The sequence below is a fragment of the Zalophus californianus genome, chromosome 2 (genome assembly GCF_009762305.2).
Source record: "Zalophus californianus isolate mZalCal1 chromosome 2, mZalCal1.pri.v2, whole genome shotgun sequence".
NCBI lineage: Eukaryota > Metazoa > Chordata > Mammalia > Carnivora > Otariidae > Zalophus > Zalophus californianus.
In genome coordinates, this window is record NC_045596.1 from 180901987 (window position 1) to 180917840 (window position 15854).

Sequence of the window (15854 nt, forward strand, 5' to 3'; positions counted from 1 at the left end):
GGTGGTCAAGGCGGAAACATAGAACAGATGATGCCTTTATCAAAGTTTTGTCCCAGGGATGGAAAAGCTATTAAAGGGCATGAGGGCATGGACAGCATGGGGACTAAAGTGGATCAGCATCACAGAAGCAGCAGCTCAGGGCAGAGGGCCCAGCAGACAAGGCCAGAAAAGCATGTAGCTGGGGGCATTCTATTCATCAGCTTCTTTTCTTTTTTTTTTTTAAGATTTTACTTATTTGTCAGAGAGAGAGAGTGAGAGAGCAAGCACAAGCAGGGGGAGCGGCAGAGAGAGAAGCAGGCTCCCTGCTTAGCAGGGAGCCCGATGCGGGACTCAATCCCAAGACCCTGGGAACATGACCTGAGCCAAAGGCAGACGCTTAATCAACTGAGCCACCCAGGCATCCCTCTTCTTTTATTTTTCTGATTGCATAAACTTACCTGGCTTTCACAACCTACCCAAAATATAATATTGAGGAAATACCTATACAAATTAAGTAAAAAATTATTCTTTGCTTTGGCAGTAGTGACCTGGTTTATATTACTAGTGACAAAATATACACTGTCCATTACATATTTTACTTATTTCCCTTTCACCCTGAAGTAGAGATGAGGCTCAATTTTGCTTTTCTTTAGGCCTCTAAGCTTTGATCTATCTTTTATGGGCTTATGCAAATGATAAACATGGTACAAGTTATTGGATTTCAAACTATAGTTTCTTTGGGTAGATTTTTTAAAACTTTGAAAAAGACAAATAGACTAGCCTAACTGACTATATCTGGACCATATAAAACCCGAGAGGTACAGAGGGCTGGCAGGGAGATGAACACTAAAATCTGTTGAGTGGAATGATGAGTGTAAAACATTCCCTTCTGGCTACACTGGTACACCAGGGGAAGTCTTGTTTGTTTTCTGGGGCAGCGTATCAGAGAGGCTGGTGAATCATCAACTGTATGAAACATGGGTATATGCTTTTCCAGAAGAAATGTTTTAAAAAAGCTGCTTAGGTTAATCACAGATGGTGCTGTCATAAGACTGCTGGTATTTTCTGTCATTATTTTCTTTTGTTTTTAGACACCATCCTCTTTCTGAGAATCTCATCTACTTCTATGGCTTGGGATATTATCTGCATACTGACCAAACCAACATATCCAGCTCAGATCTCAAGTCGCAGAATCAGATTTTTTAAATAATACAACTCGTTACAATGGTGTATTTTCCACATTGACCTAACTTTTCCTTTTCTAGAATTTTTGATGTTGGCATAGCATCCATTCATATTAGTCTATCATTATTACAATCATTTATTATTATCTTCTATATATTGTGTAGTGGGGCATACATGATGCAGTCAGACATATAGATGGCTATATATCTGTAATACAGAGGTGGTAGCAAAGCATCATCACCCAAACCAGAAGCCAGGGCTTTATTCTAGATTACTGTCACCCACAAGACCCATATCTGATTGCAAAGCAACTTCTGACTTCCCAGGACACTTTCCTTCCTCTCTACCTCGATTTTTGGATTTCAGCTCCTTTTTATCTACCCCAGGCATGCATCCTGGTTAGTAGCATAGGGTTGGCAATTAAGGGGAGAATCCAGTGGCATCGGGAAAGAGGAACAAATTAAAAGAATTGATGAACCAGGACAAAAATGTAGCACTTTAACAAAGAATAGGATAAAAAAAAATCGGAATAGAAAATATTTTTCAGGAAAAAAATATGAGGGACATAAACTGGACAACCAACATACTGAGTGGGCAAGTAGAGGAAGAAGAGCTAGTACTAAAGATAAGAAAGAACCTTTGAGACCATGATAGAAAAACAAGTCAGGGCCATAAAAAGGAAACAAGAATTTCAAGATGTACAAGGACATTCATAACCTGCCACATGGAATTTGAGCTGTTTTAGTTGTACGGTAGAGGCAGAAGCGGACTTGAAAGGTCCAGAAGCAGTAAATGTGTAACAATGAAAGGTGCTGACTGTACACCAGAAATCTGGTCATGTTCATGCTTCTCTGCCGAGAAGGGACTGAAGATTGCATTGTGACAGTTCCCAACCCATCCCATCTTTATCTCCTGCCCAGACCTCTCCAGACCTGTATATGCAATTGCCTAATAACATCACTCCTTGGATTTTTGAGTATGGCCCCAGCCCAGGGTCCTCCTTGTCCCCCCACCTTCTCTCATCCTTCTGTCATCACATCTTGTTGGTTTGTTTTCAAATCCTCCGGAGAAACTGACTGCTTCTCATCACCTCTGCTACAACCATCCTTGTTCCAGCCCCATGATCTTGCTCACCTGGACTATTCTGATAGCCCCCCCTACTGGTCATATCACTCCTCTGCTCAAAACTCACGAAGACCTTCTCATCTCACTCAGGTCCTGACTAAAAACCTCACTGTTTCAAACCTTTCTTGAGCATCAGATTTAAAATTATCACCTCTTCTTCTATAAAATTATACATCCTCTTCTCCTTCCTGGTTGGATTTACTCCCCCCAATTTATCACCAACTAACATAAAAAACAATTTCCTTATTTATCTTGTCTATTTTTTTAAAGATTTTATTTATTTGACAGAGAGTGAGAGAGAGTGAGAGAGGGAACACAAGCAGGGGGAGTGGGAGAGGGAGAAGCAGGCTTCCCACAGAGCAGGGAGCCCGATGCGGGGCTCGATCCCTGAACCCTGGGATCATGACCTGAGCCGAAGGCAGAAGCTTAATGACTGAGCCACCCACGCGCCCCATTTATCTTGTCTATTATCTGTCCCTTTTGCCCCAGTAAGATCCAGGATTCAGGAGTTTTTTCCTCTCATTCAATAAGCAGAAAGTTCTTGGCACTTAGCAGGTGCTCATCATATACACAAATGCATTACAAGAAGTTACATGAATAAATGAAAGACAATTATTTTTTGCAAGATGATTAGTTTTCGTATTTGATGTTATGCCTCAAGAAAAGTTCTTATTTCACTCATGTGGAAATTTTAAAAGTCCTTTTGTTATCATGCAATAAAAGGTTTTTCTCTGAATTGTGCATAAACTGAAACAAAAAATTTCACCCCCAATGTTCTCACTTTACCTTAATGTCATTTATTAGACTTACCGTTTTACTTTAGTTCTTCACACTGATTATTATCATTGTAATTTTTTAGTCATATTAGAGAACATACACATGCAAAGTTTTGTCAGCAGCCAGTGAACAATTCAAACAATTCAAATGTGTCTTTAAATGTCATTTCTGAAGAGAAAAAGTAACCTCACATTTAGTTACAATTCCTATCAAATGTCAATGCATGAAAAAAGGGTTGTGAAATCTTTTGAGTTTGTATAATCCATTAAAAGCATGTTCTCATGAGAAGTGAAACACATCTCTGCAATATCAGCTTTTTATAAAGTGGGTGAAAAGTTTACAGAAGCTACAACAGAAAAACCATAATGAAAGTGTTTCGATGTTAACCTGTTTGGAAACATACCCTTCAGTTTTTCCTGTTCTTATTATAAAAATATTATAACAATATGAAAGATAAGTTGGGTCAGATGGGAGAAGATATTTGCAAATTATATTATCTGATAAGGGATCAATATTCAAAGTATATAAAGAACTCATACAACTCAACACCAAAAAAAAAAAAAAAAACCAACCCAAAACAAAAAAAACCACCAAACAAAAACAAAAACAATTGGATTAAAAGAAGGGGAGGGCAGGGGAACTGAATAAACATTTTCCAAAAGAAGACATTCAGATGAGCAATGGACACATGAAAACAATCTCAACATCACTAATTATTAGGAAAATGCAAATCAAAACCACAGCGAGATATCACCTCATACTTGTTAGGACAACTAGTAATAAAAAGACAAGAAGAGAAATAACAAGTGCTGGCAAGGATGTGGAGTAAAGGGAACACTGTGCACTGTTGGTGGGAGTGTAAATTGGTTCAAGCACCGTGGAAAGCAGTATGGAGGTTCCTCAAAAAATTAAAAATAGAAATATCATATGATCCAGCATTTCCACCTCTGGGTGTTTTTATCTGAAGAAAATGAAAACACTAATCCGAAAAGATATATGCATCACTTTGTTCACTGCAATTACAATAGCAGAGATATGTAAGCAACCTAAGTGTCCATCAATAGATAAATGGATAAAGATGTACTTCTTTTATATATATATATATATATATATATATAATGTATAATGGAATATTATTCAGCCATAAAAAATAATGAAATATTACCATTTGTGGCAACATGGGATAGAACTAGAGGATATTATGCTCAGTGAAATAAGTCATACAGAGAAAGACAAATACCACAATTTCACAAAACAAATAAACTAGCAGTTAACAAAAGAGAAACAGACTCATAAATACAGAGAACAAGCCAATAGTTGCCAGAGGGGAAGGAAATAGGGGGGTGGGCAAAATAGGTGAAAGGGATTAAGAGGTATGAACTTCCAGTATAAAATAAGTCACAGAGATGTAAAGTACAGCATAGGGAATACAGTCAATACTGTAATAATTTTGTATGGTGACAGATGGTAACTAGACTTATCATGGTGATCGTTTTGTAATGTACATAAATGCTGAACCATCATATTGTATACCTGAAACCAATATAATGTTGTATGTCAACTGTACCTATACTTCAATAAAAAAAAATTCTGTCATCCCATCACCTTTACATAAGAAAAAACACCTTCATTTTTCAGATGAAATTTCAGTCTTTGTACATATGTATCCATGTTACATAGCTGATACCATGGTGTATATTATCATCTGGTCTTATATATTTCCCTTAAAATCATACCAATATTTTTTTACTTCAAATGATTTTTTTCTTCAAATTTAAACCAATGGGCCAAATAAGAATACATCAAAAGTATCTACCCTACTTATGTAGTCATTTTCCTATAATGTAATTTTTAAGAAATTTTTCCCTTCTCTTTTGGAGGGCAGTGTTTTACTAATATAGATGATGATGTTATAAATATTTTCTTTTTTTAATCAAATTTTTTTTATTTTATGTTAGTCACCATACAGTACATCATTAGTTTTGATGTAGTGGTCCATGATTCATTGTTTGCATGTAACACCCAGTGCTCCATGCAGTATGTGCCCTCCTTAATACCCATCACCAGGCTAACCCATCCCCCCACCCGCCTCCCCTCTAGAACCCTCAGTTTGTTTCTCAGAGTCCATCGTCTCTCATGGTTCGTCTCCCCCTCCGATTTCCCCCCTTCATTTTTCCCTTCCTTCTCCTAATGTCCTCCATGCTCTTCCTTATGTTCCACAAATAAGTGAAACCATATGATAATTGACTTTCTCTGCTTGACTTATTTCACTTAGCATAATCTCCTCCAGTCCCATCCATGTTGATGTAAAAGTTGGGTATTCATCCTTTCTGATGGCTGAGTAATATTCCATTGTATATGTGGACCACATCTTCTTTATCCATTCATCTGTTGAAGGGCGTCTCGGCTCTTTCCACAGTTTGGCTATTGTGGACATTGCTGCTATGAACTTTGGGGTGCATATGGCCCTTCTTTTTACTACATCCGTGTCCTTGGGGTAAATACCTAGTAGTGCAAAAGGGTAGCTCTATTTTTAATTTTATGAGGCACCTCCACACTGTTTTCCAAAGTGGCTGTACCAACTTGCATTCCCACCAACAGTGTAAGGGGGTTCCCCTTTCTCCACAACCTCTCCAACATTTGTTGTTTCTTGCCTTGTCAATTTTTGCCATTCTAACTGGTGTAAGGTGCTTAGCTCAATGTGGTTTTGATTTGAATTTCCCTGATGGCTAATGACAATGAACATTTTTTCATGTGTCTGTTAGCCATTTGTATGTCTTCTCTGGAAAAGTGTCTGTTCATATCTTCTGCCCATTTATTGACTTTGATTATTTGTTCTTGGGGTGTTGAGTTTGAGAAATTCTTTATAGATCTTGGATATCAGCCCTTTGTCTGTAGTATCATTTGCAAAATCTTCTCCCATTCCGTGGGTTGCCTTTTTGTTTTGTTGACTGTTTCTTTTGCTGTGCAGAAGCTTTTTACCTTGATGATGCTCTGTGGTTGCCTGGTCCCCGAGTTTGCCCCTTAAGCCCCTGTGTTCTGTTTGAGCCCTGTTATCAGTCCCTTCCCGACCCTCGGCCACCGCTCTCCGAGCTATAGCTGGTCCCCAGGAGCAGGACGCTTTTGCACTGGGGTATTACTTTCCAAAGGCTAGCTTCTGACGGTCCCCTCATCCTCCAACATCTCTCCAAGCAATCACAACTCAGTATTTTGTACCTCTCGACTGAGGATCCTCTGCCCCTGTAGAGATCCAGACGTATAATCTTATCTCTTAGGCTGATTTCATGGGTGTTCAGAGTGGCTTGGAAGATATCTAGCTAAATTCAGGGGACCGGTTGAAATGGAGTCCCCCAGTCGTCCGCCATCTTGCCTCCCAATATTTTCATAATTTAGTTTTTTTCTTTTAAATATTTCTTTAGGATAATTCACTATATGTTGAACTACCAGGTGAAAGAAAAATTATCTTAAACTTCCTGGTATCTACTGCCTGACTACTCTTTAAAAAGATCATACAAATTTACAAAGATTCCAGTCACATATGAATATGGCAATTTTAAGCCAAATTAACCATTATTCAGTAATAATATTTATTTTAGAATCATTTAGATTTTGATAGGCATTCAATGATATCTCAAGGTGGCTTTTATTTGTCTTATTTACTATTAGTGTGGGAGAGAGAGTTCATATAATTATTTTTTATTATTATATATTTATTTTTCTTCTTAGGCTTTTGTTTATTCATATCAATTGCTTATACATCCCCAGTGGAACTTCCTTTATATGGATATGAATAAAGTCTTTATATGTAATATATATTTAATGTACATTCTTTTCTCCTAAGCTGTTCCCCATTCAGATTTATTATCAAACCCTTAATTTTATCTTTAAGATTTTGGGTAAATAAGAACTCTGTAACCTTTCTTATTATTTAAAAACAAAACCTCTGACTTTGTATGAACAGTCAAAAATATATATGAATGAGAATAGAATTAATGTATTCGTAAAACTGATAGCTCTATACTTGAGGAATATATCCATAAAAGGGATTAAGGTGAGAATGGAAACATCCATATTGTGCCTGATGCCAATGATGTTCATCCTTAGTAGTGAATTCATCCTTGAATTGGAAGTCTAGGTCTGAATACTGGTTGTGCCATTTCCTAGCTCTGTGACCACTAGCAAATATTTCAATTTATTTGATTACACTTCCTTTATATATGTAAAATAGGATTATAATATCAGTCTAAGAATTATTAAGAAAACTTACTATTTTTATAAATTGCCTGGTACACAGGTAACCATCAGTAAATAATTATTTTTAAGTACCATTTTTTTTTAATATGGACTTTTCTTCTTTTTACCCTCACAGACTCTCCATGAGGCAGACAGCAGTATTTTCTCCATTTTACAAGGCTAGGAAACTAAGACCCAGAATGTTTAAATAATTAGTTAATGTTATACAACTAGGAGGTAGGGAGGCTTGGATCTAAATATAGGCACTGTACCTGCAGAATATTAGCTCCTAAATACTGCATAAAACATTACAATCACAGTTCTGTGACTTTTCTATTACTATTCTCACATGGCCAATGAGAATGCTAACCCCCATTTTATGCTGTGTAAATCTCACCCATTCTTCAAGATGAACCTAAATTTAAACATCTCCATGAAGACCTTCTCAAATCCTTTCCCCTTGAGTAATTCTGGCCTCTCTTACATTCCCAGAGTAGTTATCATCTATAGCACTCTTACAACTAATTAAGGTGCTCAGATTATATTATGCCTATTTGCCTTAGATCATGAACTTCCTGCAGATAGACCATATTCTATTTTTCTGATCCCTTCCCTATGTCTAGTTCAGCCAAGTGCTTAGAGTAAATATCCACGCAATACTTGTTATATAAGCAAATACAGGTAATAATAGGTATTATATGACAAGTAGGGAAATGAGACTAATTAAAATAGCCTCAATCATATTTTGAATAAGGTCAATAATTCTTCTAAAAATATGGACAGTTAAATGCCCAAAATTTCTTGCTAGTTTAACCTACAAAGTATTTAGTATATTCCATATATATTTAGGCACACACATACATTTTTTTCACTCACAGAAAACCTAGCAGAAATCTCTATTTTTTTTTTATCATTGAAACAACCAGACCAAATTATTAGTGATAGGATAAGAAATTCTACCAAAAATTATTGATTATATAGAAACATATATGTACATATATATGTATAAACATATATACATACATGTTTATACATCTCACCTATCACACAAACACACAAACACACACAGACACAGAGCAGACACATATAATCAATAGAAGCAATTTTGGAAAAACATTTAAATAAACTTCTTTTACCATTTGTCCTAAAGACAGCAGCACTGATTTATCCACTTCTCTCTTTACAGTTGAGACCTAAAATCTTTTACCACATAGTATTTCAGCAACTGGTCCATGAAGAAAGGAAATGACATTTGTGTGCTGAAAATTTTTCTTAACAATGCATTTCAATACTACTCTCATCAGTGCACAAGTTTGCGAAATCTACATTTGTAAGATAACTCGTTCCTCTTCCCATTTAGGACATTACAAAAGAAAAGAGAAGTAAAATGAAAAAGAAACAAAGGGTTATTGTAACAGGGTCCGTGATGTGCACTGGATTTATTTTTCCCTTTTTGTAAAATCTGGATGCCTTCTAGAACACCCTCATTTTCTATTATTATTATCTCTTTATCTTCTATTAATCCTAATTACGTTCTCTTTCATATTCTACGTTGAGAGAAGACTCAATCCCGCTCATCTCTAGCTTCAAACACAACACACATGAGGGAAAGATATGGATACCTACCAAGTAAAAGTAATAATCCAATAATGCTCACTTCTCAGCTCTATCTATACTGATGTTAACGTGATTTATAGATCTCTTTTGAGCACTTAACAATTTGTTGATCTCCCCAGGAGTGTAGTGAAGGAAAGAGGTCTCGGGCATGGGGTTCGAGGAAAAAAGTTCCTGCACCTTCTACCACCCTGTCAGAATTTACACTTTGCATCTCATTTAATCACATTCAAATTCCAGTTAAGACACACACAAAAAACATACATTAATGAACTGATTTAGATCTAATTCTTCTGGGGGAGACTGTTAATGTTTCATAGAAACTTCTTGGTTTCCAAACAGGGAAGGATCATACTTCCTATTAAGAAACTGCCAAAACGGTCTTGCCATGATGCCCACGGACACCACAGAACACTATCTCAGAAGAACACTAGGGCTGGTAGAAAGATTGCCGGTGCAGGAACAATGCACACAGTGTCTGGGAGACAGAAATTACCAGTATCATTCAGCCATTCTTAAAGGCTAAGAGTAATACCGCCAGAGACATTTAAGCAAGCAGCAGAGCCGCTGAGCCAGACAGCTCTAGACAAGAAGTTAGGATCACAGACATGGGTGCAAACTGACTCAGCATGAAGTCTGTTAGGCTACTACTCCTTAACTACATTAGTTTAAATTTATTGCCAAATTCTTAGTGAAGAGGAACTGCAGATGACATCAGAACTCACTCTATTTCCTTTATAATCATTTGTAAATACATCATATTATAGAATATGGTCCTTTTGGCATCTTAAAAAATCAGCAGTTTAAGAACCCCTTCGTATATTGTTAAATTTATGTGCCCCTGTCAACACTGTGTGATTAGAAAAGTCAGACTCTGGGATAACAAGCTAAGACATTAAGTTTCCAAAATCCTCTCCTAATGAGATTTATTTCTGTCCAAGTGGACTATATTTCTAGGATGACTCTGTAATATTGCATGTATGTATTTTTACTTCCACAATGTGAATCACTTCTCTATTTGATTACTTCCACAATCCTCAGCCACACTATCTCCGTGTATTTGTGTACATACACACATACACACATACACACACACACACACACACACACACACACACACACATCACAGATGACCCTTGAGCAAAATGGGTTTGAACAAAATGGGTCTCCTCATGCATGGATAGTTTTTCAATAAATACAGTATAGTACCATAAATGTATTTTTCTTCCTTATGATTTTAATATTTTCTTTGTTCTAGCATACTGTATTGCAAGAATATGGTATATAATACACAAAACATACAAAATACGTGTTAATCCACTGTTTACAATATCGTTAAGGCTTCCAGTCAATAGTAAGCTATTAGTAGTTAAGTGCTGGAGGAGTCAAAACTTAGAAGATTATCTTCAGGTGTGTTGGAGGGCGTGGAAAGTCAGTGTCCCTAACCCCCATGTTGTTCAAGAGTCGGCTATATATATGTATATATTAATATTATACTACCTAACAATATTAGCTATTAGGTCTTACTATATGGAAGATGCCCTACCAGAGAGAACTAGGTGCAAAACGTTTAAGTCAAGCTGATGATTAATCAAAAGAACACAAGGAATGTCAAGGAGTTTGACATCCATTTGATTTCACAGCAACTTTATTGGGTCATTTTCCCAATTAAGAAATTGAGCCTTAGAGGGACGCCTGGGTGGCTCAGTTGGTTAAGGGACTGCCTTCAGCTCAGGTCATGATCCTGGAGTCCCGGGATCGAGTCCCACATCAGGCTCCCTCCTGGGGTGGGGGGAGGGAGTGGAGGGAGTCTCCTTCTCCCTCTGACCCTCCCTCCTCTCATGCTCTCTCTCTCTCATCCTCTCTCTCAAATAAATAAATAAAAATCTTAAAAAAAAAGAAATTGAGCCTTAGAGGTATTAAGTAAACTGGTCAAGATCATAGAACTATGAGTCATCAGAGCTGGTACTCAAACACAATTAAGTCTGATTTCAAAACTAGGTGAAAGACCCATTTTTTTTTTTTTTTATCTGAGATCAGTGTATGTATTCTCAGGGGATTTGGAAAACAAACCACAAACATGGGTACATACCAGACCATCTACATAGTGGCTTTACTATCAGTTACTGCCCTGGGATTTCAATGGCTTCATTTAGGTTGCTTATGAACATATGTGTCTAGTGTGAAGGCTATATAACATTATGCCAATGTGCAAATAAAGTTTTACAATTAAATAGAAAAATGGGCTGGAAAATTGACTTCAGTTTCATGAGGCTCACTGTGGTAGACGTATGCATACTGAACTAAAAAAAATATACATTTTACACTCATTAAGAGACACTTTTATATATCTAAAATTGCAACAGTTCATTAGTTATAAGGTAAGCTATACCTTATATTTATGTGATAAATTTGCAAATTATATTCTGAACCCAAAGCTGTGATTTAAATATAGGTTTTCATAATGTTGCAATGGACACATCTCTCCATGTGAATATAATGCATTTAAGAACTACCAAAATCTACTTCATCAAAACTGATATTGAAAAATTGCATTCTAGGGGCGCCTGGGTGGCTCAGTCGCTTAAGCAGCTGCCTTCTGCTCTGATCATGATCCCAGGGTCCTGGGATTGAGCCCCGCATTGGGCTCCTTGCTCAGCGGGGAGCCTGCTTCTCCCTCTCCCCACTTTCGCTATCTCGCTCACTCTCTCAAGTAAATAAAATCTTTAAAAAAAGAGAGAGAGAGAAAAAAACTGCATTCTAGCAGACCTTTGTTTGATGATTTTACACAGAAAAAAAGGAAAGCCTTAATGTTATCAGTAACATTTTATATAAACAGAAGTTTCCTACTGAAGTATTCACTGAAGCTAAAAGAGACTAAGTATGGTATCAGAATGGAACAGTACCTTCTTTTTATGAAACCTAATAAAAATGTTTTGGTTTGGGATGCCTGGGTGTCTCAGTCCATTAAGTGTCTGCCTTTGGCTAGGGTCATGATCTCAGGGTCCTGGGATGGAGCCACACATCTGGTCCCCTGCTCAGCTGGGTCTGCTTCTCCCTCTGCCCCTCTGCCCCCGCCCCTGCTTGTGTGCTCGCTCTCATTCTCTCAAATAAATAAAAATAAAATCTTAAAAAAAAAAAATGTTTAGTTCAACCACACAATCTTAAGGCGACATTGTTGATTGAAGTTTTAGTATTCTTGTAGGGTTTTTTTTTTTTAGATTTTATTTATTTATTTAACAGAGAGAGACAGCGAGAGAGGGAACACAAGCAGAGGGAGTGGGAGAGGGAGAAGCAGGCTTCCTGCGGAGCCCGATGTGGGGCTCGATGTGGGGCTCGATGTGGGGCTCGATCCCAGGACCCTGGGATCATGACCTGAGCCAAAGGCAGATGCTTAACGACTGAGCCACCCAGGCGCCCCTCTTGTAGGATTTTTAATTTGACTTACAAATGTTTTTCAAAGTTGGTTAGGAACCACAGATCTAAATTCCTAGATTCCATAGAATTTAGATCTAAATTTATGTTTAACATAAAATTGTAATAAAATAATATATCAACACTCAGTGAGATGGAGGGACCAATATAATTACTTTCTTTTGAGAAACAATGCACTTTACCACATTTAGGTTTTAAAAGAAAGTGTATGAAAGGTTTCTAGGTCCAGCCTCAACATCTGAAGAGCTTGGAAGTCATCAACCACGTCCCAACGCCAAGAAAAAAGCTGAAAACAAAACAAAGCAAAACCAAAACCTAAAATTTGAAAACAAAATGAAAAACAAAAACCAAAAAAAGAAAAAAAGAAAAAAGCTGGACACACTGAAAACCAATGACTTTTCCTGGAGCCATCAGAGAACTGAGGTCTTGGGGCAAAGGGCCACCCACATTTTAGAGAGGTAAGTACAAAGGCACACAGCTGAGGTCGGCTTACCTGGAGCAGAAGCCGCTGGAGCCACCAACTGGTGAGGACACAGAACTGGCAATTTTGACAAACTGTTGGAGGACTAGGGAGGACTCCTGTCAAGAGACTCCTGGGGCTAAAATCCTAAGGAACCCTCACACTTCTCTGGGCTTTACCTCCAGTAACCCCACCAGGCTTTTATAGGGAAGAGCCAAGGGCAATCACCCGGTGCCTCAGGCGGAGGGAGGGGAAAAGTAACCATTTTTAAACACACCCAGAGCATTCTCCACAATAAAGACTTCACCAGAGCCTTATCTCACCTGCCAGGCTGGAGGGTAATCACCCAGCTCCAGCTTCCTTCTCGTCCTGGAGTCTGACGTGGGGGGAGGAGCTAAAGAACAGGTGTGAGGGGCGCAGTCCTGGGGGAGGCACTGGGTTAGTCATGGATTATGGAACACTTCCCTTCCCAAATACCTTACCACCCCAGCCACCGGGCTGCAGGGTGATACCCGTGAATTAAGGCTCAAAGAGCTTCAAGGTCCTTTTTTAAGGGAAGCATGTAAGGAAACCAAAGGTAGCAGAGGAGACAAAAACAAGGAAGAGTAGAGGGATTTTCAGCCTCAGACGGCGACAGATCCAAGCACAACCCAATTCCTAGCCAGGTCATCATAAAAGCTCACATTAACAGGCCTGTTAACCTCAGTTCCTATTACCGGCTCTATCATCTCTAACTTTCAACACAAAATTAAAAGACAGGCTAAAAAGAAAGTGCCTGCCAGGGCCTAAAAGTCGCGCGGTCCTTGGGCCCTTAGGGAAGTGGAGGGGGTAGAGGGCGCACAACATACTAGTGACTCATTTCCTTGCAAGCTCAGCTGTCTCCCCAAAGCAACATTAATGATTCACCCTTTCCTCGTGATTCATGTCTTAATGACACGAAAATACCAGTTTGGAAAAAAAAAAGTAAATGTGAGCTCATTTTTAAGTGATATTTTAAAAACACGAAAGCACATTGCCCTGAGTTTAGGGAAGTGTGGCTTCCGAATTAAAATGGCAGACCCATGTGGTTTAAATAAGCTTAAAATTGGTAAAAGTGTCAATTAACCGATGCCTGAGCAAAATTCATTAAGTGATTTCTTACCCAGAAGTCTCCTGGAAATATGAGATGGCAGCCTAGGTGCTCAAAAAGAGCACAGGACTTGTACCATAGCCAAGGGAATTGCAGCAAGGTGGATATTTACTGTATAGCAATTTCCCCTGTTCTGTATCCTCTTTTTCTCAGAGTGAAACCTTCTCAATTTAAAATGACAGAAATATTATCAGAGAACAAAGAGCTCTTCATTTGTCTTTTGCCTTTCACATCTCTTGAGACCACCACAGACTCTAACCAGGAGCCTTTTGGGGAAAGTGATTCTGAGCAATGCAGTTTCTGGCATCTCCTCTGGGGAGCAGAAAAGACAAAATGGGGAGGCAGTGATGTGTAGTGAGGCAAACAGCAATACTCCGTATCTAGTTAGTCCAGGAACTCAGAAAAAAACACCTATCTTTTGAAGAAGGAGTGGAAACTGAATTGCTGAAGAAAAAGAAAGAACGTCCTGGGTGGAAAAAGTGCATTCAAATGCCTGAGGGAGACAAGAACACCAAGAGCATCAAAGACCCAAAGACCGAAGCAAGGCCAATGAAGCTGGGGTGAAAAAAGCAAAAGGTGGTAAACAAGGTCCAGATAAGGCTGAGAGTTAGGTAGGATGCCAGGGGGTTGAGGAGCTTTTCTTTATCTTAAGAGCAGTGGAAAGGCATCCATTTTACAGTGGGGTGAATGAGGCACATTTGGATTTTGAAAGTTGCCTTTGCAAGATGGAGAATAAATTGGAGGTGGGAAGTTCAATTCAGTGCAAGTAAAATTAGAAAGTTATTGCAAAAGTGCAGGGGAAGTTGGTAGCAGCCTGGACGTGACTGGTGTCATTGGTAATGGGGAGTAGGAGATAAGAGATATATTCAAAGGCAAATGTAATGGGACTTGATAATGGACTTGATGTGAGAGATGGTGGGCTTGAATTTTTTGCATTTACTACTGCATACCCACTTGCCACCTTGCTCCACCCTTCTATTTTCCCCAAGAGGCTTAACTTCCTGTACTAAAACCAATGGCTTCCTTGACCTTGGGCTTCTGATCAGGTTTGGCAGATGGGCAGCCCAGCAGGAGATGTGTGAAAGAAAGGAGAGTTCTCTCCTATTAGTTGTCTAGAAATGAAATAAATATTGATTGTCTAGGAATGTTGGGTGGCCTCTTAAGGAGCATCATGACCTTTATATGCAGAAAACTTCTTAGTCTGGTAGGCAGAAACCTAGCTCTCATTACTGTGGGGATTTTTTTTTTTTTTTTTAAATTTTGTTTATTTGTCAGAGAGAGCACAAGCAGGGGGAGTGGGCAAGCAGAGGCAGAGGGAGAAGCAGACTTCCCACTGAGCAAGGAGCCTGATGCAGGATCCTGAGATCATGACCTGAGCCAAAGGCAGACAACTGACTGAGGCACCCAGGCGTCCTACTGTGGGGATTTTAATACCTTAGCCAGTTCCTAAACTTCGAGAGTTAATGAAGTCCACTCCTTTTAAAATGATGGGCCCTTTGAGGAACAGCCCAGAAACCTGGTCATAGGACTTGTGGTAGGCAGAATAATGACCTCCCCCAAGAAAGACATCCACATCCTAATTCCCAGGACAATGTTATGTTACAGGGTAAAGGGAAATTAAGGTTGCATATGGAATTAAGGTTGCTGAGCAGCTGACATTCAAATAGGGGAATGATTCTGGATTATCTGAGTGGGTCTAGTGTGATAACCAGGATCCTTAAAAGTAGAAAAAGGAAGCAGAAGAAGAAAATCAGAGCAAGTGGTATGTTGATGGAAGAATGGCCACGGACATACAGGGTTTCAGGCTTTGATAATGGAGGCAGAAGGTCTCAGGCTAAAGACTGGGGGTGCCTTCCAGCAATTAAAAAAGGCAAGGGCATAGATTTTCCCCTCCAATATCGAGAAAGTAATGCAGCC

At 38.7% G+C, this 15854-nt stretch overlaps 1 protein-coding gene across 3 annotated transcripts in view; it reads right to left on the reverse strand.

Annotated features, from left to right (window-relative positions):
* The window catches only part of MSR1 (macrophage scavenger receptor 1), a 90805-nt gene extending 77811 nt beyond the window's left edge, over positions 1-12994 (reverse strand). For 2 of the 3 annotated variants that reach the window (XM_027600369.1, XM_027600371.2), the window contains exon 1: positions 8436-8584. The gene's annotated coding sequence lies outside the window, so the exon portion shown is untranslated. Of the gene's footprint in view, positions 1-8435; positions 8585-12841 lie in introns of those variants that run through there. The other variant, XM_027600370.1, reaches the window with a different exon arrangement.
* Positions 12995-15854: the final 2860 nt, after the last annotated feature.